The sequence below is a fragment of the Melospiza georgiana genome, chromosome 1, assembly GCF_028018845.1.
Source record: "Melospiza georgiana isolate bMelGeo1 chromosome 1, bMelGeo1.pri, whole genome shotgun sequence".
In the NCBI taxonomy this organism is placed as follows: Eukaryota; Metazoa; Chordata; class Aves; order Passeriformes; family Passerellidae; genus Melospiza; species Melospiza georgiana.
The window spans coordinates 118,794,543-118,820,512 of NC_080430.1; the positions used below are offsets into that span (position 1 = coordinate 118,794,543).

General features: G+C 38.3%; 1 protein-coding gene across 3 annotated transcripts in view; it reads left to right on the forward strand.

The window, feature by feature from the left end:
- The window catches only part of NKAIN3 (sodium/potassium transporting ATPase interacting 3), a 341,381-nt gene that overhangs the window by 260,600 nt on the left and 54,811 nt on the right, over nt 1-25,970 (forward strand). The gene's annotated exons all lie outside the window — the stretch shown is intronic.

Below are 25,970 nucleotides of genomic sequence, written 5' to 3' on the forward strand. Positions count from 1 at the left end.
CTGTTTTTCCCATTGTGTGTGCATATTACAACTGTCGTGTTTTTCATAGGCTCATAGAGTCCAGCTGTGTGCTGGACATTTTGTCCAGAAGGATACTGTGACAGACCATATCAAAAGCTTTACTGAAATCTGAAAAGGCCGTGTTGACCACCAATGGTGGGCACAGCACAGGTCAGGGATTGTGCCCGGGAGCCTGGGCACACAAGCTCACCCTGTTCTGTCTGTGCTGGGAGAGACAAGGAGAACACAGGTGCTGAGGTGTGAGCCATGGCAGACACACCACTTACCCAGGGGTGCTGGGATTGTGCCTTGGCCCCTTTTATTTACCCCTGCCATGTCGTTCATGGAAGCAAGAGTGCTGTGGAGTTTCTTTGCTTGGGTTTTCTGTGATTCAGCATCACAAATGGGACATTCCAATAGTGTTTGTACAGTCACAAAAGCTGTTTAGGGTTTGGGACTGTGCTGGTGTTTCTGATTCCTCTTCCCCTGTTTTCTACACTGCCTGTCTGGTTTTCATTGTCCACTATAAGGAGGCTTCATTGGCCAGTTGTGAGATTGCACACAACCCCACATTAAAGAGAATTCATACTTCACCACCAGGCATTCACCACTGAGGAAATGTACTCAATTTCACAGGAACATGACTGCCTGGTAGCATGCCTGCAATTTCATACAAACTCTTCAGCTCCTTTATCAAATATGGGGGGATGTCCAATTTACTCCTGTAATAGAGTGCCTGAAAGAGTTAGGTGTTTGCTTTTGGTTTTAAGCCTTTCAGAAAATCTTCTTACTTTAATGATTTGTGGGTTTTGTCCACAGACAATGGATATGGGACTCCACAGGAGGTCTGTAAGCAAAAAGGATAAATAAGACTGTAATCTCTTAGGTGCTTGTTTCTTCATGATCTGAAATTGGCAGATTCTCATACCTCTGGACTAAGAATATTTTATAGTTACTGGTGTTTTCTCTTTGGTCTGTTAGTTTCAGTCTAGAGGTGTTACTTGAAAATAGCTGATGTGGGATTTTTCTTTTTCATAGGGGAGTAATGCATTTTTATTAAAATATTGTAAACTAACACCACTAAAACACCCCACCTTTTTCACCGGAAATAATTACAGTATAATAAATGGAAATACAGAGTTGTAAAGCTGATGCGAATGAAAACAAAGTCCCTAGGTGCTCATTGATAAAGAATTTATGTAGGAGACAATAAATAAGGAGAAGATTGTGTAGACTTTGCAGTTTCCAGGATTCTCACGTGTTTTCTAGCAATTTTGTTGGACCTACAGCACTCATTACAATAGAGTGTGTTTCTAGACACTCAATTCTTTGTAGGGTTTTACACAGGGAATGAAAAGAGTATTCTCTCTGGTAAAAAGGAGTGAATCCACACATTAGCTATGTAGGGTGCCAGATTTCATGAAAGACCAAAGGAGTATCATAATGACATATTTATTTCTAATGACATATTTAACTGTAAATCAAGTCATATGAGGAAATAATGTAGTCCAGAAAAAAGACTTTATTCACTTAAAGCTCTCCTAACTTGAATATTTTTTGCTGTTTGAAATGCTTTGAATAGAAAGGACATTAAAAAGTTCTTGATCTTTAAACCCTTCCAAACCATCTCTTTTGCTTTCATATTAATATTCTCAACCTCTTTCTTGGGGTTGAAAGGCTTTCAGCAGTAGAGCTCTACTTTTTGGTGTCTCCTTTAGAGCCTGAACAGAGATTCAAAGACTTCAGGGAGGGAATGAAGAAAACTGCCAGATGAAGAGACGCTGGACTTCTCTGCTCCCTGTCATCTGGAAACGTTTTTTCATTGAATGAAGGCATTTTACATTTGCAGCTATTTCTCTCCTCTTTTGAGAGAGTCACCTCAGGCACCACATGGTCCCCCAAAGCCTGCAGACAGGTGATAGGAAACCTGGGGACAGACTGCCTGCTCTCCTCCCCATTTTTCAGTCTCATGGATCAGAACAGGCAAAAATGTCCTGCACCTTGGAGTCTGACCTTGCTTTTGTTGACACCTGCAATGCAGGCTGATTGACAATGACTGTCTCATGCATCAGAAACAATCACATTCCTCTGGCTGTTCCTGCTTCAACATCAACACCTGCTCCACAGATTAGGAGCCCCCTGATCTACAGAGGAAGGATTTTTGAATGTGGTGGAGATTGATGACTTCCATTCAGTGAGAAATTGAAGCACTTCATTGTGAAAAGTAAGGGAAAGAGACACAGTAAATAGAAATATCCTCAAATGAGTTGGGATCTTTGCAACTTAGCCTGGTTTAGATGAGCTGAAGTAATGAGGAAGGTTGTAAGGAAAATTTTCAGAGAAGAAAGTATGAGCTTTGATTTGGCTTTTGCTTGAGCAGAATTAAATATGCAAACAAAGCAAGTGGGATGTGGGATTATCTGTAGAGCTTTGAAGTGGCAGTTGCAGTGTCCCCATTCTTATGATCCAACATATTCAAAACAATAAAGATAAAAGTAATGCTTTACATGGAACATCATCTGTGCCTTTAGCATATGCAAAGACTTTGCCTTGAAAAGTTTTGCACATTTCCATGGTGAATTAACCTCCCCCCCACCCTTTTTTGTTTTTTTTTTTTTTTTTTTTTTGTCAAATTGCCTTTCATTTGAGAAAACAGAGGCTCTTGAAAATGAAAGTACATCTGCACAGTACAGGCTCCCTTTCCCACTGCTTTCATCTCTTATTTTTCAGTTTCTAATTTGTGGCTGAAATCAGCATTTCAGTCCCTGGCTCAGTTTATGATTTTCTGATAAAAGACAACTTTCAACAGCAAATAAACTGAATACTGGGGAACAAGCAAAAAAAAAAAAAATACAAAAAGACAAGACACATTTAGGGCTGAGCTTCACTATTTACATCCGTCAGAAGTAGCAGACCTTGCCAATTGCCCCAGTCATGAATATGTTAAATTGAAACTCACAGCCTACACCTGAGCCATATTCATTCTGAACATAAAATACAATAATAAAAATCAAATGCAGTTTTCATTTTTTGAAAATATAAAGTTAAGTTGTTTTTGTGGATTTGCTCTACTTGGTGATAGAAATCCCAAGCAGGAGCAAAAATATAGGATGTACATTTATAATATATTGATTTGCCCTTACAGAATATATTTGAGTATAAACTATACAGTATATAGTTTTGTCCTTGAAGAATACATGCATTTCTAATCTGTATGATGCCAGATCCCTGGGCATTTGCAGTCTTGCATTGCCAAGTTCAAATTCTAGGTGCTTCAAGGAGCTCAAGTAGAAATCTGAAAAGGAAAAAAGTGTTTTGTAATTGTGTTCCATCAGACAGACAATATAAACACAGGAGCTGGGCTGGTTTACATTAGAATGCATTTGGTTATTCACTACACAATGGACTGGATAATCCTTTAAATATTTATGAGTAAACCACAGAGGATTTACTCTTTCTTCCAGCATGTGGAGATTTTATAATGTGCACCAGGTTAGTTCAAACTAAACCCTAATAATTTGCTTGCTACTTAATCCTTCTAACAGCATGGCTCTGCATCATATACGCCTATTCTCTGGACAGTTACACACAGTATTTTGGGGTGTAATTTAGGAAGAACTAGGCTATGACCGCCTAATTCTCAAAGCCAATACATGCAGCATATATTGGAGAGAATGTAAGGTAGGAGGAACTGCTTTGCATTTCAACCTGAGGCAGCATCAGCTGAGCTCTGTGGATTAGTAGTTTTTAAATGAGTATTTCACACTGAACAATAATCCTAGTGAAATGTAAAGGAGACAAATAAATAAAACTGAAAAAAAAAAATCAAGTTAGACTTTATTGGTTGGATTTTTATAGGTACAATGGCTTTAAGAATGCCAGCTGGCAACTTTGTGAGCCTTATGGTCTGCAAGGCTGCCCTGTTCCTGAAGTGGATCTTTCATTTCATTTCTGATATTATCACATGGACTATGCTCAAGTCAAATTTATTAGTAATATCTTTAAACTGAGAGCAATTTCAATGGTTCCCTCACTGACCTTACTATAATTCACCTTTATTCATCAGGTAGACTAATTCACTCTCTTTGCAGAGCAAGGCATTTGCTCCCTTCCCACTTTTCTCTTACCTGTCAGCTTTAGGACTTTTTTTTTTACATTTGTCAGTTGTTCTGAACTGAGGGCTAAGTCACTGATGTTCCTGTTTTGACATTTCCCTCTTCTTCTCATCAATCATGTCACTCTGAAGAGTGGACATAGGCAGAAATCATTAACACCTCTAGGGGGATAGAATATAAGAAAATAAAGGTAGTATAGAAAGTAATCTTACCCCTAAGGAATTGCAGCTGGGCCAATTATTAAAGATTAGGAGCAGGCCTGACTTTAACAGGGCCACACCTGTAGCCAGTGAGAAGAGTGCTATAAAAGAGTGGGTTGGTTAGTTTAGGGGGAACTGGAGTCAGCTGGCTGCTGTGAGAAGAAGGGAGAGTCAGTGCTTAGAGGAGTTGCCCTTGAGACCCATCAAGGAGGTATGAAATTCTTGCAATAAGAGGACAGCAATATGGAACCTTTGCAATACAATGGCAACAAGAGCCAGCTTATGCAGAGGGAAGAGGAAACCATTTGGTGTGTAACTCCTGCAATACTACACTTAATACTAATACCATGTGTTTATGTTAGTGTTTCATTTCTGATGAAAGTTGGCTTTTACAAGACACATCTCAACCACACCAGATTGTTCTGCTGGGGTTCACATCAGGGAGACATCTCCATATGCATGATCTGGATTCCTTCTGCATGAATCTGAGCTGGAAGAGGAATCCTGAAGGACACAATGAGGCATGAGGGCCTGAAACAGGCATTCAGCTGATGGATCAGACCAGAGCCAGTCTATAAGTTAAAGGCAAACCAAACCAGAAGAACCTGGTCTGTGTGAAGCTGGGGTATGAGATTCTCAGGTCCAGCTGTTGTTCTGTCCCTGTTGGTCCGCACCACTGAACAATTAGTGTAGGCACATCCCTGATCATCATTGTCATTAAGGCTGCCTAGCTTTACAAAATATCTTCCACTCTTATGTAATTCTACCAAATTTGAGACATTCTGCCTAAAATCTTTCCTAGTATGATAATGCCTGAAGCTTAATTAGCTGAGCTGTCAAAACTCTTCTGAGAATGAGACTGAGATAAAATATGCCACTGTATAAATTAGAAAAAACAAGGGAATCTTTGTTGTAGAGCAGGAGTTTGACATCTGCAGGAAGGAAGAGATGGGGGAAGTCCAGTGTTTGTGCTCCCTTGACTACACAGAAATATGGTGGAATCCTGTTTCAGTAACTGCTCTTAAACAAGCCACATTCATTCTCTCATTATCCTTTGATCATTATTATTAGATTGGAGTAGATATTACGAAAAAAATCTCAATGGCCAAGTATTGGAACAGGGTGCCCAGAAAAGTGTTTGAAAAACACATGTAGCTGTGATGCTTCAGGAGATGGTTTAGTTGTGGGCCTGGCAGTGCCAAGGCAGTGGTTGACTTTGATGATCTTAAAGGCCTTTTCCAGCCTTAATGATTCTATAATTCTGTGTTAATTCAGAGCAGGCTTCATCCCTTAGGGTTGTCTTGCACTGACACAAGAGGTGAGTTGCAATGGCCCAGCAAATAGTTCACTTAGAGCAGCTCCTCCAGGAGTGATCAAAAGGCCTCATGCTTTTGCTGGTGACAGTGAGGAGGCAAGGTAAGCAAGGACTCACAGAGAAGGCAGAAAAGTGAAAAATGTATGAAGATGCTTCTAACATCAGGGGTGCTCTTTAGAGAAGACGTGTAAGCTGACTCTAAGCAGTACCTGCACAAAGTATATGAAAGTACAGATGCTCTATATCTTGTACATATTTTGATCCATCCATCAGAGGCAGTGTTAAGCACCTTTCCATATCAGTACCTGAACTGTTGTGCATAACCTAGCCTGACATTTCTAGGTTAAGTGTTAGCTCCAGTCAGTGTGTCTGAACTCAAGTGAAAGAGCATTACTAATTAAATACCAATTTTGAAATACCCCAGTTCTCTTCACTGTTCTTCTATGCATTTATGTAGACAGCAATTGACACTGGGCTGTCTCATACCTGTTCAGTATTTAGGACTAATTGCTGTTTACTCTTGAGAAAAAAAAATGATGCAAAGATGAAGAAGAATTGCTAGTTGCTGCTCTGGTGACATGTACTGTACAATCTAGGGCAAATTAGACTATCATTCTTTTTTTCCTTTGTAGTATCTTTGGTAATTTTTCTGTCATCTTTCTGGTTTTGTAAAAAACTCTTAAGAACTTCAGAAGGTGATGAGCACCTCCTAGACTGAACTCTTTGATATAAACATGTTGGCTGAGCGATTCTGTTTGTACTTGTCCAGGTAAGCACAGTGCTGGTGCTTAGCAAAAAGAAACACCCTCATCTGCCAGTGAGTGAAATAATGAGACAGTCCTGGAAGAAGGGTGCTCCCTCCATACAGCACTGGCCAGGCTCCTTGTATGCACCACAGGGTACTGTGAGCTATTTTTTCCCACTCTTAGTTATTTTTGTTTTTGCAGTGAGCGATTGCTTGGGCACTGTATTTAGGCTTTCCTCAGTGATAAATTTCAGAAAATAAGTAGTCTGTTTAGAAGAGAGTGGGTCATGGCTTTCAGCACTCTGTTTGCCTGATGATGGGCTACTGTCGTGCAGGCACAAGACATGGTCAGCAGTAATCAGAGACTTACCAGATCTTCTTCTGGATAACTTAGTGACAAAACCCCCTCATGGTTTAGATACTGAGATGAATTTATCTTGGAAGTTATAATCCTGAATAAATAAGAGCACATTGCATTTGTCATTTCCTAATTGGCATTTTGATTTTCTCTGAACATTCATTCACTCAAGTTTTAGTAGTGTCTTGTCTGTGAGTGATGATTTACAGTGAGACACGTGGTATGAAGCAGACATAACAGTGATGCCTGTCACACAGGCATGTACTACTGCTTTTTAACTACCAGGCACAGATTTAAAGGAGCAAGCAGCCTTCAAAGAAGGCATCAATCTCAGTAAGCAGTAAAAAACCTGCTGTCATTAACACAGTTTCAGCTGACCAGACATGCTCAAAGTAATGCTGAAGATTTGGAGCTGGGCAAGTACAAAGCATCAAAGGAATGCACAGATGCTGTAGAAATTCCTCATGGCATTTTATTAGGAAGTACATCACAAAGAGAGAGGACAACAGTATTCAGCTAAAGAGAATTTTCTTGTTCTTTTCCACCATTAATATCTATGATTGTGCACTCACAGCCTGGGTCTGTTAAGTTGGAGAGAATATTTAGAAGGCCCAACTACTAGCTGTAAGTAATTACAAATTGTTTTCTCTCACACTCATTTACAAATCTTATGTGAATAGACTGATATTTGTGCTTCTGTTACAGAAAGTTGTTCAGGAAATCTTCCACATAAATAAATTTTAGACACAACTTTTTGACTGTACAAATAATAATTATTAGCTGGAAATGGGTCATTCTGCCCTGTGCTTTAAGCCCAGCTCTCTAGTTATATGAAAAAAGACTGTAATAGAGAAGAGGACTTAAGATGAAATGCCAAAAGCCTTGATTCTCTCAGGAAGTCAAGAGGAAAATTTCTTGAGGGAATAAAGATGTGTCAGAACTTCAGATTTCCTCTTGATGAGGTAGGATTTCTTTTCATTGATGTGTTTTTCTTTCATAAATAATTTCTGGATCTGGCTACAATATCATCTCCATGAGCATTGTCACACTTGCTTTGAAAACTTCAGGTTTGCCCTTCTTGTTAGCAAGCCTTGGCAGGTCCCAGCCCAGAAGTGAGGTGCAGTGGCCATGCCTTCTCATGGGTGCCCCACAGTACCTAGCTTGCCGGTGTTGGAGGCCCAAAGATAAGAGGAGACTAAATTCAGCACAGTGTGATATTCACATGATTGCATAAAGGGCTAAAAGAGATGGCTGGTAAGCACTGTGGCATCAGCACCATTCTAGTTGTCTTCCTGTCCTGAGTTCTCAGACTCATTACTCCCACCCTGCTACCACCTGCTGCTCAAAATGGGACAGATATGGAAAAATGTTTTTCTCCGTGCCCAGGGTGAGGGGACTTCATGGGCTGCCCAGGTTAACATTCAAGAGGAAAAAAGAACATTTATGGCAACAGCAGAGAAGAAAAGCTAGCAAAGAAGAGAGTTGTCTTGTGGTGGGAGAGCTGTCTTGCGTGTAGGGACTCTACTTTGGCCAGATATGAAGTACTAAAAGATGAGTTGTCCAACTTTTATTTGTAATTTTTTTTGTAGTCGGAAATGCCCCATGTGTTGGTTTGCAGGAATGAAAGTGAACACCATGGTGTCTTGTATTGTCTCTGCATGGAGCCCACCCTGCCAGGCCCAGCCATGCAGCTCTCCTCATCCTGCTGCCATTTTTTTTCACCTTCCTCTTCTGCATTAGCTCTGGAGTTAATAACTACCACCCTGCCCTATTTTCATGTTGCCTTTCTGCAAAGAGCTCTTGGGTGCCTTTCTTGGAAGGCACCTCCAAAGAAACAACAAATTTCTGAAATGCACAAGGAATTATTTGCTTTGCTTAGACCCTTGTTACCACTATCAACCAACCCATCAGTAGGTCAGGGAGACACATAGGCAGTAATTAGCACCTACAGCCTAGGAGGAATTCCTTAGGTCTTTCCTCCTGTTATCATACACCATATACAGATTTGCTTTTAGCTTCCTAACACACTTCATGCATTTCACAAAAAGACATATGTGTCAAAACATTGCTCAAGCTCCCAGAATTCTAGAAAGCCTTTGGAATAGGTGTTTATGAAATATCTAAGAAAAAGCAACGAATGGACATTGACTTACTATCTTCTTTGTATCTTTTTCCAATGAGAAAGTAGTCTGTGGGGTTAATTTACAGCAGATATAGCTGCAGGGGAAAACAGGTAAATAAACAACTGACCTTGACATATGGCCATGGAAACAAAAATCTGCTCTCGGTTTATCCTTTTCTAGTCTGCAATGTTTTTAAGTATGGTTCAGCACTACATATGTTTGCTGGAAAAAAATTACTGCTGCTAACAATGCTTCCTTTGGTAATTTAATATTTGTTTATTTAGCATATAATATTTGTTTAATAAGACATTACTGAATAAGTGAAAATTGTTCTTTGGTATTTCAAAGAGATCACTGGGTCTTGCTTTTGCACTGAGGCAAGATCAAGTAATGTTTGCCATCTTGTAGAGTTGTTCATGCAATCTGTTCTGCAAAGTCTGGCTATGCCAGCATTTCCAGTCTTCCTAGTTAAAAATCCTTATAGATAGAAAGTTTTCCAACCTAAATGTCTTTTACTGAAATTGAAGAACATTTTCCTCTCACTTTTTCCATTCAATGGACAACAGATTTTTTTTTTTCTATTTCTCTCTAATTTCTTTCCACATACTTAAAACTATCATATGTACCATGGCCTTTCTTCTCTTGATTACCTGTACCCATTCTTCCACTTGCAACTTTCAGTCACAATTGCCAAGTCTGCGATCATTGCCATTGTGCTCTGGGTCCTCTTCTGTGTTTCCTGAGACACGGTGCCCAGCAGAAAAGATGGTAACTAAGCCAGTCTTCTACCACTGATGTAATACTTGTGTTGAATTCCCAAAATGCATCATTTAAAAATTTCACCCACCATTTGGTGAGTTGAGTTCAGCCTCATTTATATAATAGACTTTCCTTCTTCATGGTTTGCTTCTGCTCCTATGGTACGACTGCAGTGTGTCCCTGAGTCTGGGCCTCTTCTGTCTTGCCAAACTAATCTTTGGTCACATCTATCTGCTGGCACCTGTGAGATTTTATCCCAGGTACCTAAAAAGGTTGTACAAAACACAGGAAACAGATGTCAGACCAAGGGTTGCAGCTGGTAAGAACAAAGTTCCAGATATGCGATTCCTTCTTCATGTCTAGTAGCTGATTTGATAACAGGTGTTATTTTTTTATCTCATCTATATTATTTTACTACTAAGGTAATTGCTAAAAGTCACTTTTTCCATTTGGAGACTCCTTAATATAAAAGGAGCATTGTGTAGCAATCCTAGGAAATACCATTTCTCCCTATTATACATAGCAGCAAGGGGCAAAATGATTTTTCAATTACTTTTGCTGTAAATGAAACATGCAGAAGGTATAGATTCTCTTTTAAGGCGGTCAGTGTGGGAATACAAATAGTTGTGAGCCAGGAAGAGATATGTAAATGCTATCACCTTAGTCATCCCTTAGTAAATATTAGTGTGAAATGTTATGCACTGTCTAATGTAGCCTGAAATTACCCTGTGGATTAGAAGCAGGAATATTCCCTCTTCAGGCAGACCATGTGTCATGGTTTAGGGCAAATTTGGGAGGAAACCTTTGAATGGGGTCCCTCTAGAAAGTAAATTCAAGTGACTCCTCCCCCAGCTGGTTCAGGGAAAATATTTCCTTGGAAATAAGTAGAAAAAATTTGTTTATTTAACGAGTAAAGTATTCACAAGCATAAAAAATTAATAATATTAAACAAGAAAACATCTCACTGTTCAGAAGAGATGGCAAATTCAGAAAGTTGTGCAGTGTGCCTCAGCTCACTCAGTCTCTTATCAGTCCCTCTGGCACTGGAAATGCCATGTCCCAGGCCCTGGTGGGCCACAGGTGTGAGCTCCTGGTGTTCTTCTGGGTTTTCAGTCCAGGGCAGGTTTGAACAGTTACAAGAAATAAAACCACAGTCTGGGGAACTTCACTGCCTCAGCTAGCTAAAAACTAACTAAAAAAATGAAGGAGAGCTCTGTCCCACTACCCATCCATGCTGCAGACAACACAGTCCAAGAGACAGAATGTGGAGGACTGAGTCCAGTTTCTGAAAACAAACTCCACACTTCTTTTTCCCTGTCTTCGCTCTCAGAACCAGTCTTAAACGTTCAGAATTTAATATCCAGCACAAACAGAACTGACAGCTGGGGATACAAGCATCATAAAGTCACCCTAAGACACCATGGTTTGCCTCCTACCTCACGCCCTTGCTCTGTGAGGCTGAGCAGCCCCTGAGGGCAGAGGGAGCCCAGCAACATCCGTGAAGGAGCTGTACAGTAAAAAAATCACCAGTGTGCACAGAGACAATGAGGTCTCTTCCATGGGCATTTCTTATGGGTTTTTCTTCCCTGGTGAGGCACTGCCAGGGCCATCCCTTCCCAGTGCCGCGTTGTGCAGCCAGTGTTGTGTTAATAAGTGCCTTAGTCCTGTGACCTCTCTCCGGTGTTGACATAACTTGTCACACAGTGTGTCACCATGCTCACACTGTTAGTCACAGATCAATGTCCTCTCTGGCTCACTGCTGAGCCACAGGTAGTTGCAAGAAAGGTAGACACTAAAAGAAAAGCTAAGTAACAGTAGGGTTAATAGTGAACAAAGGCAAGGATGTGAGTCAGAGGCACAGGACTCACAGATGTGTTTCAAGCAAGCTGTCAGTCTGATTTGAAGTAATTGAGGTTCCTTTGAAGACAAGTGCTTGAGAGAAATGTGGAATGAAATAAAAAGCTCTGAGCAGCTTCCAGGCTGCTGAAAACTTGCAGCAGGCTCCAGCAGCCTTACAAAGCAGCAACAGAGAGAGCTGCGAGCAAGTTAGGGAAATCAAGTCAAGCTGGCTGTTTCTGATATGAGAGCTAAGCATACTGTCAGGGCTGCAGCACAAAGCTGTGCTGATCTCACTGCCTGGAGGACTGGTTTTCTTCCTAAGGGGTGCTCTTTGAGCCAGGGAGCACTCGCCTTCCCTTGGTTGCCTTCACTCCTGTGCCCCATTGATGAAGCTGTTCCTGAAAGGGAGATGAAAGCATGGGCACAGCTGGCAGGGCCTTTAATTCTCCATATTAGGATGTGGCATTGCAGAGGCACTGAGTGTGTATGGTGGCAGGCAATTAAAATCAGCTTGATTCAGAAAACGTGAGTGAGCTGCCCAACCTCTGCTTTTGCAATCAAGCTTGCTCACCATTATAACACCTGCTAATGAGTGCTTCACAGGATTGAGCATGGAACACCTTGTATAATTTAATAGGCATCATAAAAGCATCTAATTGAGCACCTACATGCTTCAAATGAACCTGTGGACCAGTGTCTGAGGCAGACCTGCAGGTGGAAGTGGGGCCGGGAAGTGATCCCAGTTTGAACTTGTCTCATTATATTGGTGCTATCTGGAAGTGTGACTCACGTGCATGCAGGCACTTTTTTTACATTTATGGTCTTTTCTGCCTTATTACCTTTTCATAAAATGCTTTTACAAGCAGAAAAAGTGAGAGGGACATTGCACTTTGCCGACCTATGTCTTAGCTTGTTATGTTCAAATTACAGGATTATACAACCTGCATAATATTGCAAGGGGATATATGTCTCCAGGAAAGAAGAATCAATGTAAATAAATGAAGAGTTTCATAAGAAACTAATTTTGTTGCAATGTGACATTAATAACTATTGTCTTCCTCAGCAAAGCAAATTTCTGCAGGAATATTTTTGCAGGTATTATAAAGTGCCACCCTTTCTCATGGGTTGTTTCAATGGTTAATCCAGCTGGCTTCATGGACCTACTGCATTCTGCTCCCAAAATGTTCAAAGAAAAAATTCATATTAACCTAAATGGTTTATATAAATAAGAACATATGTTCTCAAAAATTCTAGTATTTCCTTCTGTCTGGATTGTGGTTTTTTGGTTGAATTATACAGATATGAGTCCTTAGAAGAGCAATGCATAAAAATATTATTATAATAAATATAGGTACATAAATATTACATATAGTATATATATTCATAAACATATACATTTGTACAATTACTTCAGAATTCTAGGCTTGTGGAAAGATTTCTAAAAGTGGGAAGGTCATTTTTTAAAAATCATTTCAAACTGTGTTTTGCTGCAAGAGTAATCAATCGCACTAAATATTTGCATTGCTACAGGGCATAATGTGGCTCTGTTGGCCAACTTCACCTCTATTTTCTGGCTAAAATACCAAGAATTTCAGAATTGTTATGACTTGTAGTTTGTTTTTTTAGTAGAATGAAATGGAGAAAAACCTTTGAATTTTTAAAATACCCAATGCAATCTTATTTTCAAAATAATCTTTACACTTCTTAGTTGCTTTATATGATATTTAAATGATAAATAGTTAAAAGGTCATTAAGTTTCTTTAGCTTAATTTTGTATGAGCACTTTTTCAAAGGTCAGTTTGGTAAATTGCTTTCAAGGGAAAAAATATGCTGAAAAAGCAATTTTCTATTTAAGATAAGTTCGCAAACTTTTCTGTGCATATTTCTGTTCAAATAATCACCAGATGTATTTAAAAAGACTTATATTTTCCATATTTTATCAAGATACACTTTATAGCAGGACCAGCGAGCAGCATCTGCTGCTAAATTTGCAGATTCCATAAATTTGTGATATACATGCTTAAAACAAAAATGTTCTTTGCTTTGGTCAGTTTTATAAAAAGCACCCATTAATTTCACAAAATTAAATTTTAAAAAAGGGTAAATTTTGAGGCCCAGCCTCTGACCTTAACCTCAAGAGGTGTTTGACAGTGCATTCCAAGTGGGTTTGAATGGCATCCTGGTTCAGCTGTCACCTGCCCCTGTATCCCAGGGCTGGCACAAAGCTTGACCTCTGCTTGGTATTCCCTCCCACCAGTCCTCCTCATCCATGACTTACTGTCACATGTGTTACTGTGCTGTCTTTCCATTCTAGCCAACCTTTCCCAAGGGCAGCCACCATTCCCTGATCAGTGCAGCTCCTTTCAGAATGTACAGGGCTGTAAGCATGAAGTTGTCAAGACAGAAAACTGGCAAGCACCAAAAGTTTCTCGTTGAACAAATCCTTAAGAGAAACTCAGTGATACCCCTAAGTGTTGAACATCTCTGCATCCTCAAAAACACTGCTCTTGTTTCCATAAAACATCTTTTCTATGGGATCATTCAAGTTAGTCTCAGAAGACTTCTTTTTCCAATTTGAATATCTTTGTTGGAGTCACAACAATCAAAGGAAGTATCAAATTCAACATGTGATAGCCTTGAAAGTCTACCAGAGTATGATTTAGAAAAACCTTTGAAGTGACCTTTGCTTCTGGCTTTTTAAGGGGTAGATCTCTGATCAGCTAATTAACTTGCCTCAAAAGTCAGTATCACTAACAAAATCACCAGAAGGAGTCTAGGATGAAAATTAAATACGTGCTCTTTTCATCAGCAATCCACACTTATTTCTTCAAGATTTGTTTTCATATATTTACTCAAGTCACAGATATTTAAATATGTTACCTGCATTTCAGAGCACACACAATTTTTGCCATTAAAATGAAATTCTCTATAAGCTCAATATTAATCAGACTTTTTTTCACTTGGGCAGCTTTACTAACTGGACCCACTTTGCCTAGTTGATATTTTCTTTTATATGAAAAAGAAACAACAATGAAGACCTAAGGCACTACCTGAAAATGTTCCCTGAGTTACTTTAATAAACCCAAGGCACTGCTCTGTGGCCTAACATTTGGTCAAAACCATCTGACATTTTGTTCTGATCATGACTATAAATTGTAGCAAATCTCTCAGCTTTAGGAGAGAAAAATGCTTGGGGAAACCAGAGAGCTCAGTGTCATTCTGTCCTTGAGAAAGAGTAAGTTTCCTTCAGAGGAAACTGGGACTGTCAGGAAATACTAGGCAACCCTCATTTCTTTTCATGACCTCACTGATTTTCACATTGGAAATGGTGAATCTAAGCAATTTTTCACTGTGTCCTGCCCTGAGTAGAGGCTGGGTTGGCTCTCACCTCCTGCCCTCTTTCTGTCACTGCTCTTACAAGAGAAGGTAAAAATTAACAGTCAATTTAAATGACATGCAAAAAAAAAAACCAAAAACCCACAGTTCTTTTGTTCGACATCGATACAGGGCAAAAGAAGATCTCCTTCAAAGCAAATCCATTATTAAATAGTGGTTATAATATTTCCCATTGTTTAATATATGGGTAAAAAATATGATTCTCACTCCATTTCACCATCACTAATGTTTTGAGATTCTTTCATCTTTTAAAAGTATTTTTACTTACATATGTGCACATAAAATATTCTGATATCTTCTCCAAATTAACACACTGGAGCCAGGAAAAGATGCTGCAGCTGTAAGAATTGTGAAACATGAGCACTTGCTCAGAATATACTGAAGTGCAGAAAGCCTAAAGAAATTCTATCAACTCTATCATAACATATTTTAATAAAATTCTAATTTTTCCTTCTTCAAATTTTTTCCTCCTGAAATAATTTTTTTATGTGTTAGCACTACATTTAAACAATGCATTATCACCAGCTGCTCAAAACAAAAATAAAACTAAAGTGGGTTTATCTGCCAAATTTAAATATATATCAAGTTTGGCTTTTTCTTATTAAGTAGCTTTATTTTAATGGTGTCAAGGAGAAATTCTTGTTGTTATGCAAAATTAAGATGTATTAAGTAAGTCATAAATATAGACATAGAGACATAAATTTAGGAGTTAAGTGTTATATTCCCATTTCTTGAGTCTTGGTTGGACTTTTCTTATGAATTTAATCTTTCTGCATATAAAAATTCCATTTCTTACCTGCATATATTTCTTTATTTTCCCCAAATAGTCTCTCTGCTGGCAATTTCTAATACTGAGATGGAAGATTTTAGAAGTGGTTTTGTCAGTGCTCTGTAGAACCTGGCTCCTGGTGTCCTTGCCTACCCTGCTTGTGGGTATCCAGCACAAAATCATCCTGGCTTTCTTTGTTTCCCAGCACAGATTCACAACCAGTTTACAACCTGTATTTGCCCTTAGTCTCTCCTAGGATTGTTACTTCCAAGTATTTCCATCAGAAAAAGCTATGGTTTAGATTGCTATTTTCAGAATGTGCTGGGCTGCTGTTTTTTGAAGCTCAGGCTCCTAATCCTGCTCCTATTGCCACCCTGTTCCTTGCTATTCTCTTTTCTCTGCTTGTAGCTTTTCCTAGTTCAGCATAATGTGGATAATTTGGGAAACTATGTATCTCTTTCTACACCGCCACCAAATCTGGTCTTCCCTCTGAAAAAACATTGCTGAGTGGACGGGATGGTTGCTAATCTGGAGAGTCCACTCAGCCTTACTCCCAATTTACTGCCTGGTTTTGGACCAACAGAGTAAAACTAAAATTACGACTTCATTTCAAACCAATACATCTCTTTTTATAAATAGGTCTAGGGTTTGGAGGCTGAGTAATTGAATTTCTCAGCATTGCAAAAGTATTTTTTTTAACCTTCTAGAGTTTAGTAGGGTAAAGCAAGGTCAGTTTACTCATGGTACGACTAATTTATGGAATTATGTCATACAAATGGATTCATTCTGATGCTAGTTGGGAAGAGTGCATTAAATAATTAGCTAATGCACATATACATTTATTTTAATAAAACATTTGTTACATGCGTTCACCTTGCAGTATGTATTTTAATTCACAATATCAGACACATTTTGAATAGAAGTTTTTCATTTAGACAATATCTATTAATAATATGATGGTGCACAGAGAGCTACAAATAATCTTATAGGCAGTGGTAATATATTGTTCAAATATTAATGAAAACATATTAATTTAATTCCTAACCTTGCTCAGTTAATCTTAAATAGCATAATACTGCCAGTCTCCCAAGGATAAAGCCTGCACAGATACAGCCAATAAATGGAGACATGTATATGCCATTTGTTTAACTGCATAACTGAAGGTTCCCTCTGGACCAGAGAGAATAAAGGTCTAATTTTCTGCTACTAAAAGTGATTTTCTCTTCACAGAGAGCTGAAGGATCTCCTGTTTTCTATTCATTGCTGCTACTGCCAGATTTTGTTAATATCTATTTTCTGAGAAGCACCAGCTAAGAGTCAAAGGCTTAGGCTGTGTTAGAGAGGCTGTGAGGAATATTGCTTTGTTAGAAAGGCTATGAGGAACATTGCTTGAGGAATTAACACGCATTTTTAATGAGTGTGCAGTCTTGTGTACGTCCTGTGACAGATTACTCATTCCAGTCTTAGGAAGCACTCTTTGCCCTTCCAGATACTGCCCTCCACTTTTGTTCCTGTAAATAGTTGTAAGAAGAGGTCCAAGATGACTATAAAAAGAGGATGATTTGTTCTGATAAAACACAAAGAAAAAATAAAGCTGTAGCCATAACACAGTTTTAGATAACAGTGGAGGAGAACAGAGGAATTTTGAACAGTTATAAGGGGAGAAGTAAGAAGATTATTCTTGTGTGCAAGAATACTGATATGAACATAAAAGGAAGGAAAGGGAAGCTAATCAAAACCAACTTTAATATTTTATATCAAAGTAACTGAGATAATACAGTAGTTGAAAAAAAGGAATATGAAAGTACTTTCTGTGGAAGAGGTGCAGAAGTTTTGCTTTTGGAAGTGTCAACATTCCTGAAAACAGGGAGGGGGAGAGAGAGAGAGACATAAAGTGACGTGGTCAGGGAGTCACACCATGGATGAAGATATGTGTTTGAGAGCTGTGACTGTGGATAGCGTATAAGGGATTATAGAAGTTGAGGGGGATTAAAAACGAAAGGAGAAATTGTGGGGACAAGGAGAGACCATGAGAACACCAAGTGGAGAAGCAATGATGTAACAGTATGGGTACCACTGAGACCCTGAATTTGGCACAAAGATGCAGCTGACATCATGATCACATGATTTGAGATGTAAGAAGTTACAGAGAATGGAGCGAGAACATGGAGCTAACACATACTTTTAGAGAAAGGAAAATAGTTAACTTATGAGAAGAAAAGGAGCTAATGTGGGATGAAGAAAAGAATACATATCCTATCTATGTCTTGCAGCCTCAATGGAATCATCTATTTTATCAGCAAGATATAGAGAAAAGAAGTAGGATTGCAGCAGTAGGAAATGCAGAGTCTCTTTGGCAAGGACAGGGCTGAAAAGTGGTACAAAGCAGTAGCCTGTGATGTTTAGAGCTCCCACTAAGGAGAGGAAGTGAAATGCTCATTTTATTGTAGCCAGCAGTGTCTGTGCTGTTTCTCTTGGCAGCCCCTCTTTAATTTTCTTGAATTTAGTTGAGTAACAAGTTGAATGTTTTTGGTTCTCCACAATGTATGTGGGAAGAGTCATGACAGCGTTTATCTTCTACTTTGCCCTGAGATATCTTGGCTCAGGACTGCATTTGGGTTTAAAGACTATTTTCAGAGTAAGAAGGTCTCTTGGCTCTGAAGAATAATGTTTTATCTCCTCTTTAGCAGCACATCACTGTGGCAACTTTTATTCAGACATTTAGACAGAAAATGCATCCCAGAGCTCCCTCAAGAGTTAAGTAATCCAGGACTGCAGAGAAAGAAACAAAGAAGATGTGCTTTTTTTATAATCTCTGGGGATATGTTAGGCATGTTCAGACTCAGGCTTTATTGAAATCATTCTTATCAATCTGACTGTGAAACAATGGAAGGTGTGAGATGGAATTGGGGAGCTGAAGACTCAGTCCTAGAAATCTTTGCTCATGTAAACAGTCCTTCATTATGTTCATAGATTTCAATTATGTGGTTCTAGTTGACAGAGAAATGTTCATGACATTTAAAAACAAAATGAGGGTTATAAACAAAAAGTTTTAATTTTTTTCTGAGCAACTAAATTTGCTGGTATACACAGGGAGATTAGACCAGCTGGTAGACCTGAAGCTGATTCATAATGAGTGCTGTTATTTTTTTATCCTTAACATGCTTTCATTTTCATGTGAATTTTTAAATGGAAAGCCCACAATGAGTGAGTTCCTTAGGAATATCAAGGGCATACTAGATGCAAAACTAAAGAATACAGAGTTATAATAGCCTCATTAGAGATGGTCAGTTAGAATTCAGGAATATTTCGTTTAACCAGGCTCAATATTAATAGTAGTCTATATCCAGTGATGTAAATTATTAGCAACTTCAGAAGCCCCTGATAAAAATTGACAGGCTAAACTCTTGTTAAAAGCCTTAGATTTGGATCCAGAGGTAGACATAGGACAGCTGCAAAATGAGTTAAATCACCATAAAAAGAGGTTGCAGAAAAATTGAAATCACTTTGTCTTTTCAAGAGGTCATTTTGAATCCCTTTCTTTTCTCTCATTACTTTGATAGTGGCTATGAAAAAAACTGGCCCATTTTTATTACATACATATTTAAAGAATGTGATTTTGAAAGATCAGTCTGTACTTTTGTCTGTGTGGTTTCATGCACATGTTTAATTGTGGAAATTTTTTTCCTATTTGAAAAGTGATGTGTTCAGAATCCAAACAAGATTGATTTTCTTTTCAACACAGGATTTACTTATCCAATTCAAATGTGGTCTGTCAATACAAATGTCTTTAAGCACAACAAAAGCAAAAAGCAGAGGCATGGAGAATCACATAAATGCATATATTAGGAGAGCCAGAAGCTGACAGAAAAATCTTCTAAAACTAATTGTGTGTGAGTGTTACTTTTATTCTGCTCTAGGTATATTCTAATCATGCTAGATAGTAACTTGAGAAATATGTTCATAAAGTAGACTTGAAGGAAAACATCTGGAACAGGTGCCTGAAAATTGCAAAGCCATCATCACATTGACATGACTGTAGTAAATGGTCCAACAGTCACAGCTGAAGAAACAAAAACACTGCAGCTGCTTACACAAGAATTAAATGATATTGTGAGGGAGTGAAGGATGTTGAAGCCCACTGCTAGCAGATGAAGCAAGTATTGCAAGTACTAATTGTTTCCGTTCAGCCCTTCTCCTTTCATATATCAAGATAATCACACTCTAAGTTGTTTGATTAGAAAAAAGGGGGAATGGGTAACGTTTGAATGAACACTTAAAAATACTCAATGCACTCCCTAGCAGCCCATACTTTCTGCTTACCATAATAATGGATGTAGCATGCTGTGCCTCTGACTGATTTCAGGAAACTTTATCTCAGCTTTCCAGTGTGGGAGGGTACTAGAGCCTCCCTGTCACATGTGTTAGACATCTGCAAAGTAAACACAGGAAATTACAGGCTGAGGTGGTGATGGCTTGTGGCGCTTCAGTAATGCACACTGGAAATACAGCTCTTCTAATGCTCCCCTACACCTGGTCAGACCTTTGCTCTCCAGAGGTCTCCCAGATGAATTGCAGTGTGTTCCTGCTTTCACCACTGCTAATGGTTTGATTTCAAAGCAATCAATCATTTAATTACTAATAAGAATTAAAAGTCAGGAATGACAGTTTTGTGCAGCATAGTTAACTCACACAAGCCAAGAGCACATGGCAGCAACCATACTTGTGTGTAGTTCATTAAGCATCAAGGCTTAATGAAACCCTAGAGAAATATTTTTCCTTTAAATCTGTGGTTAAAAATACTGGGCTGAATTAAACAAAGTAAGAATGGATATTTAGGCACTATGGCTAATGACCAAAATTTGTCTTTTCAGAAATCAGGTGCTTTTGAGGATACAGGACACTCCAAATCAAGATGTATATATGTATCAAAAATGACATTTTTAAAACAAAATCCTTGTATATTCTCTGTGTTTTATTTTTTCCCATATAATGCTCTCACTATCTAATTTTTTTAGTTAACTATGAGAAGAACATTTTATGTTAGAAAATGTCAGTCTCTCATTACATGCAGGTGTCCATCTTCTCTCTCATGAAAAATACATAGCTCTATGAGTCTTTGTGCACTCATTTATTTATGGTGCAGGGAAGCTCGTACTCCCCAGGCCATACCACTTCCCTCTTTGATTCTCCACGGGGCATGCTTCTGGAGCACCACAGCAAGATTTTCATTTGGGTTTTGTTTTGTTTTATTTTGTTTTGTTTTGTTCTGTTTTTTTCTGTTTTGTTTTGTTTTTAAGCAATGAACGTGAAGGAGAGAAGTTAAAGGAATGGAAAAAGACATTCTGTTGGTCTTCTCTAACATCTTTTTTCATTTTTCTTTGGCCAGCTTTCACTGCTAAAAGTCTATGCAGTGACTCCTCACCTTTTTTCCAAGAACACTGGTTGTTTAAGAATAGAATACTCTGTACCCTTATAGTCTGCTCTTTTATTGTACTTAAGCTTCTGACACTTATTTCTAAATGTTCTTATGATACAATTCTTTCTCAAAACATTTTCCCAGACAGTTTTTATTTCTCTCCTGCATACTCTCCAGATTTTTGCTTAACTGAATAAAGAAGGGCCAGCATCCAATTAAAATATACTGCATGTCTATCAGAAGGGACTGAATATTGCCTCTGGCTACCAGGGTATCAAAGAAACTCTATCTGTGATTTTTTGGTCTCAGTCCAGGTTGCTAGCTTTCTAAACCACTGCAAGTGACTCAGTAAGAGAGATAGTTAATGGAAATAGCAATTATCCTTTACTATGGTTTTCAGGAGTATATGGCAAACCAATTCCTACTCTAAAGTATCAATTCTGCATTAATATGAGGGGATTTTTTGTGTGCCAGACAACACATTTTATGCCCTTGGCAAAGATGGTGTCTTTGCTACCAAGAGAACTGCATATACTACTACACCTCAGGAAAAAATCCCAAAAAGCTGTGTCAAAAGGAGAATATGGCTTAATTCTCACTCTACACATACACTGATATATTTCTAGTGCTGTTAACTGAGTGACCTTTGGTTTGTGCTAAGGAGGATTAAAGACAAGTCCTATATTTATCAAATGCTGGCTTTATGTATATTTTTATTATTTGTACAGAAATGAAAAGCCAAAGAATTCAATTACTGTCATGGTTTCATCTGAGTTAGAGGCAATTTTCTCTGTAGTAGCCAGTACAGTGCTGTGTTTTGGATGCAGTATGAGAACAGTGTTGGTAACTCATTACTCTTTTAATTGCTTATTGCTGAGCAGTGTTTACCCTAAGTCGAAGGCTTTTCATGTTCCCATCCTCTGCCACTGAGCAGGTGCACAGAATCTGGGAGGGATCACAGCTGGGACAGCTGACCTGAACTGGCCAAAGGGATATTCCATACCTTAGAGCATCACACTCAGCATACAAACTGGGGGAGTTGGCCAGGAGCCACCAATCCCTGCTCAGGGATGGGCTGGGTGTCAGTCAGTGGGTGGTGAGCATCTGTGTTGGGCATCACTTCTTTCTCTTGAGTTTTATTGCCCTCTCTCTCCTTTTCATTTACTGTTCTTGACTTTATTACTCTCATTAGTATTGTTAGTATTACATTAGTGATACTAGTATATCACTACTGTTATTAATTTTATTGCTGTCATTAGTATTATTAGTAGTATTATATTTTGCTGCAGTTATTAACATGTTCTTATCTCAACCAATGAGGTTTAGTCTTTTTGTTTCTCTTTCTCCTCCCCACCAGGGAAGAGGGAGGAGTGAGCAAGCAGCTGCATGGTCCTTAGTTGCTGGCAAACCATGTAAATTACTTAAATATAAAGCTTGTTTTGTTTAAATTAGGGGTGTACATAACTAGTAAACCAATGTAATTTGTTTTCTTTGTAGGCAGATATTAATTTCCTTTCCTAAAACCATGTTTGCCTTATTTTTTGTAAATGTGAACTATAGATAACATATATTTTAGTATGTGTACATTAAACTGATATTATGTCGATTGAAAGTAAAAAATGCAAGTGACTTATTTCACAGTCTAGCTGTTTAAAAATTTCATCTGGAATATTTTACTGAAATCTGATTTTATTGATAACTCTTATCACCATCAATACAGCTTATTTTGTTATGTTTGTCGTGGACAAAAGTGTAATAGACATATTTACTAGTTCTAAGACTATCCATACATTTACAAGCTTGTAAAGACTAAATCTGATTTTTTATGGAACTTGAGAAATTTGGAGCTTTCTTTCATTTGCTGTTAACAACAGAAAAATATGTAAATGAGTGAAAGAATAAAGCAGGGTCGATTTGCAAAGACGAGATATAAAGAAGCTGATATAAAAGATCTTTTATCTAGTGTAATGCAGCGCTTCTGAAACAAATTGAGCCTTTTAGTCACCATATGGCACTTTTAGAGCTCTATTATTGTCCTTATATCCTAGACCTGTGCTCTAACCAACCAAATTTCCCCTCACACAGTGCCTTATTTATTTCGTTATGTGCCATTCACATTTTGCATTTGACCACTGGTTCTGATTGGAAGGAAGAAAATGAATCTTCCCATGAGAACAAATGGGGATGTTAGTGCAGACAAGAGCTGTAAAACTGAGCAGCTGTCTCCTGCTTTTCTTTATTGACAAAAAAAAAAAAAAAAAAAAAAAAAAAAAAAGAGAAATCTAAACTGCTTTTATCCTGTAGGTAAAACTAGGAGCAAAGTGTGCTCCCTTGCAGATAGGTACAATATCCATTCTAAGCATACATCACATGAGATACTAAATTGTTATAGTTGAGTCATCATCCTTGGAGTCATCTTCTTCAGCATGTGTAGATGTGGCACTCAGAGACATGGCTTAGTGGTGAACTTAGCCATGCTGGGTTAATGGTTCGACTCAATGATTTTAGGGGTCTTTCCCAACCTAAGCAACATTATGATTCTAGAGGTCTAAGCATAAATCTACTGGATTAAAAATAGTCACTCTAAGTGTCATGACATAATATGATATGTAAGTAGCATAATATGTAAGTATGTTATAAAACATATATTTAGAGAGTTAAAGAGAGAGGAAAAGTAGAGCCTGATCTGGGGAACTCTGAAATAAATGTGACTGTTCCCTTCTACCTGGAAATAGATTCTCAATCAAATCTATAAAGACATGACTTAAGAAGGCATTTTCATTTTCTGAATAATTGTTGGAAAATTAACACAATCATTTATTTCCAGGGAAAGTTTCACACTCATTCAAAGTCTTGATGAAAGAACATCAGACAAAAATGTGATTTTAATCCATATTTTAGTAGAGAAAAAGAGAGAGGGAGGAAAGCATGAAGGTTGAAGACTGTTTGAGGTTATAGGTCCTTCATTTGAAAGGAAAGCTCTGATAAGTTAGAAGAGATAAAGTACCCTTTACATAAGGACTTCCAGTATCTCTGTGTGCTTTCTGAAAGTTATCAATTCAAATTAAAGATATTTAGGGTAATACTGCAGGTTAACCTGTCAACAGAGTAATAATGGGTATAAACAGAAGTGGAGGAGAAAATGGTGTTATTTTTTTGATTGATAAATATGCTATGGATTTGACAAAAAAAAATAGTCAAGCATCAAAATCCAGCCAAATCTTCAATTCAGTTAACATTTCCATAAAGAAACAATGTGATAAGGTCATGACTAACAAACAAGAAATGAAAATCCACGATGAGTGCTCTGCATGGCTGATCACTGCTTGTGCGGTGCAGATGGAGACCCTCAACCTCCACACACCAGGAGAGTTTTCCAGGTGGGAGCAGTCCCTCCAGGAATAGCAATAGCAATCTGCTTTCAGGGTGGGAAAACCAGTTTTGGAGAGTTCTGATCCAGCATGCTTCAACTCCAGGTTTTATTGATGGAAATTCTTGTGCTGACATACCTTAAATATTCTTCGCTGTCTATTAAAGATTTTTTTCACCTGTTTCCAAAGCTCAGAAATCTCAAAATGTTGGATATTAGGAAAAATTTCTTCATCAAAAAGCGTCATCAAGCACTGAAACAGGCTGCCCAGGGAAGTGCTTGAGTCTCCATTCCTGGAGGTATTTAAAAGGCATGTAAATATGCTTAGGACATGGTTTAGTGGTGGAATTGAAAGCACTAAGTGAATGGTTGGACTTGACCTCAAAGGTCTTTAACCTTACCTTTACCTTGATCTTAAAGGTCTTTACCAACTTAAACTGTTGTGACTGAGCATTTCTGCCATCATTCTTTCAGCCTGTGTGCACAAAGGTGAGAGAAGAGCAGCAGATCGTGCCGCAGGCAAACAGGAGACAACAAGGAGGATTTGGGGATTCAGGCTGAGGAGTTCGCTTTGTTGGCTATGGAAGTGGCTGGGTAATTTCAGCCTCCATTGCTAAATATTCTGGGTGCTGAAAAGCAAAATGTTTTGGGTTTTTTCTGTATAAATGAAGATGACCAAAGTCTTTAAATCACTCCTCTTGTTCCCTTGTCAGATAAAAGAAATAGAAGCAGTTAACAAGAAAAGGTGAGTTAGCTGCTTCTGAAGATGGGAAATTATTTTCAGAAATCACTTTTGTTCGCATAACAAGAAGGAGGAATCTGAGAGGAGTTAAGAGCGTGGATGAAAGCCTGGCCCTGGTACAATTAATCTCCAAACTCCCACAGAAGTTTAAATAAGAAATGAAATTTTTTTGTACAGATTCACCAGATAGACAAAATACATTCTGCAATACTATTTAAAAATCAAAAATGCTGAGAGTTTAAGTGATAAGTGTAATTTAGATTAAGTACTAACAACACCTAATGAAAAGGAAATAGCACATCAGTCTCCAATAAATTTTCAGGGGCCATTTCCTTTCAAGAGTAATAATAACCATAATAATGATAAAGGGAGAGAAGCTCTTCACTCAGTACATCTGTCTGCTGCCAGGAGTGTTGCAATCAGTACAGAACACTGTATTCTGCTCACTTTCTTTTTAATTCTGCCTCCTCACAGCGTGTCTTGTGTTATTCCCATCTCCAAAGTGTTCTTTCCCTTTTGTGCCTGATCCTTGGCTGTTAGTCCTCCTTTCGTGGCCAACTTCAATGAGGCCACACAAAAAATTCAGAATGGCAGCTTTGGCACCATATCAGCTATGGAGGCTTTTCAGCAGAGCAGGAAATGTCTATTGCAAGGACATAAGATTTTACAAAATACATGTAAATCTTCTAAAATGTATAATTATTTAGTGATTTGACCACTGCGTCTAAAGTATTGATAGTATCTGTCAATAACTCTGGACAAAGATGAGTTTCCAATCTAAATCAGCTTTGAAATACAAAACAAACCAATAATTAAACAA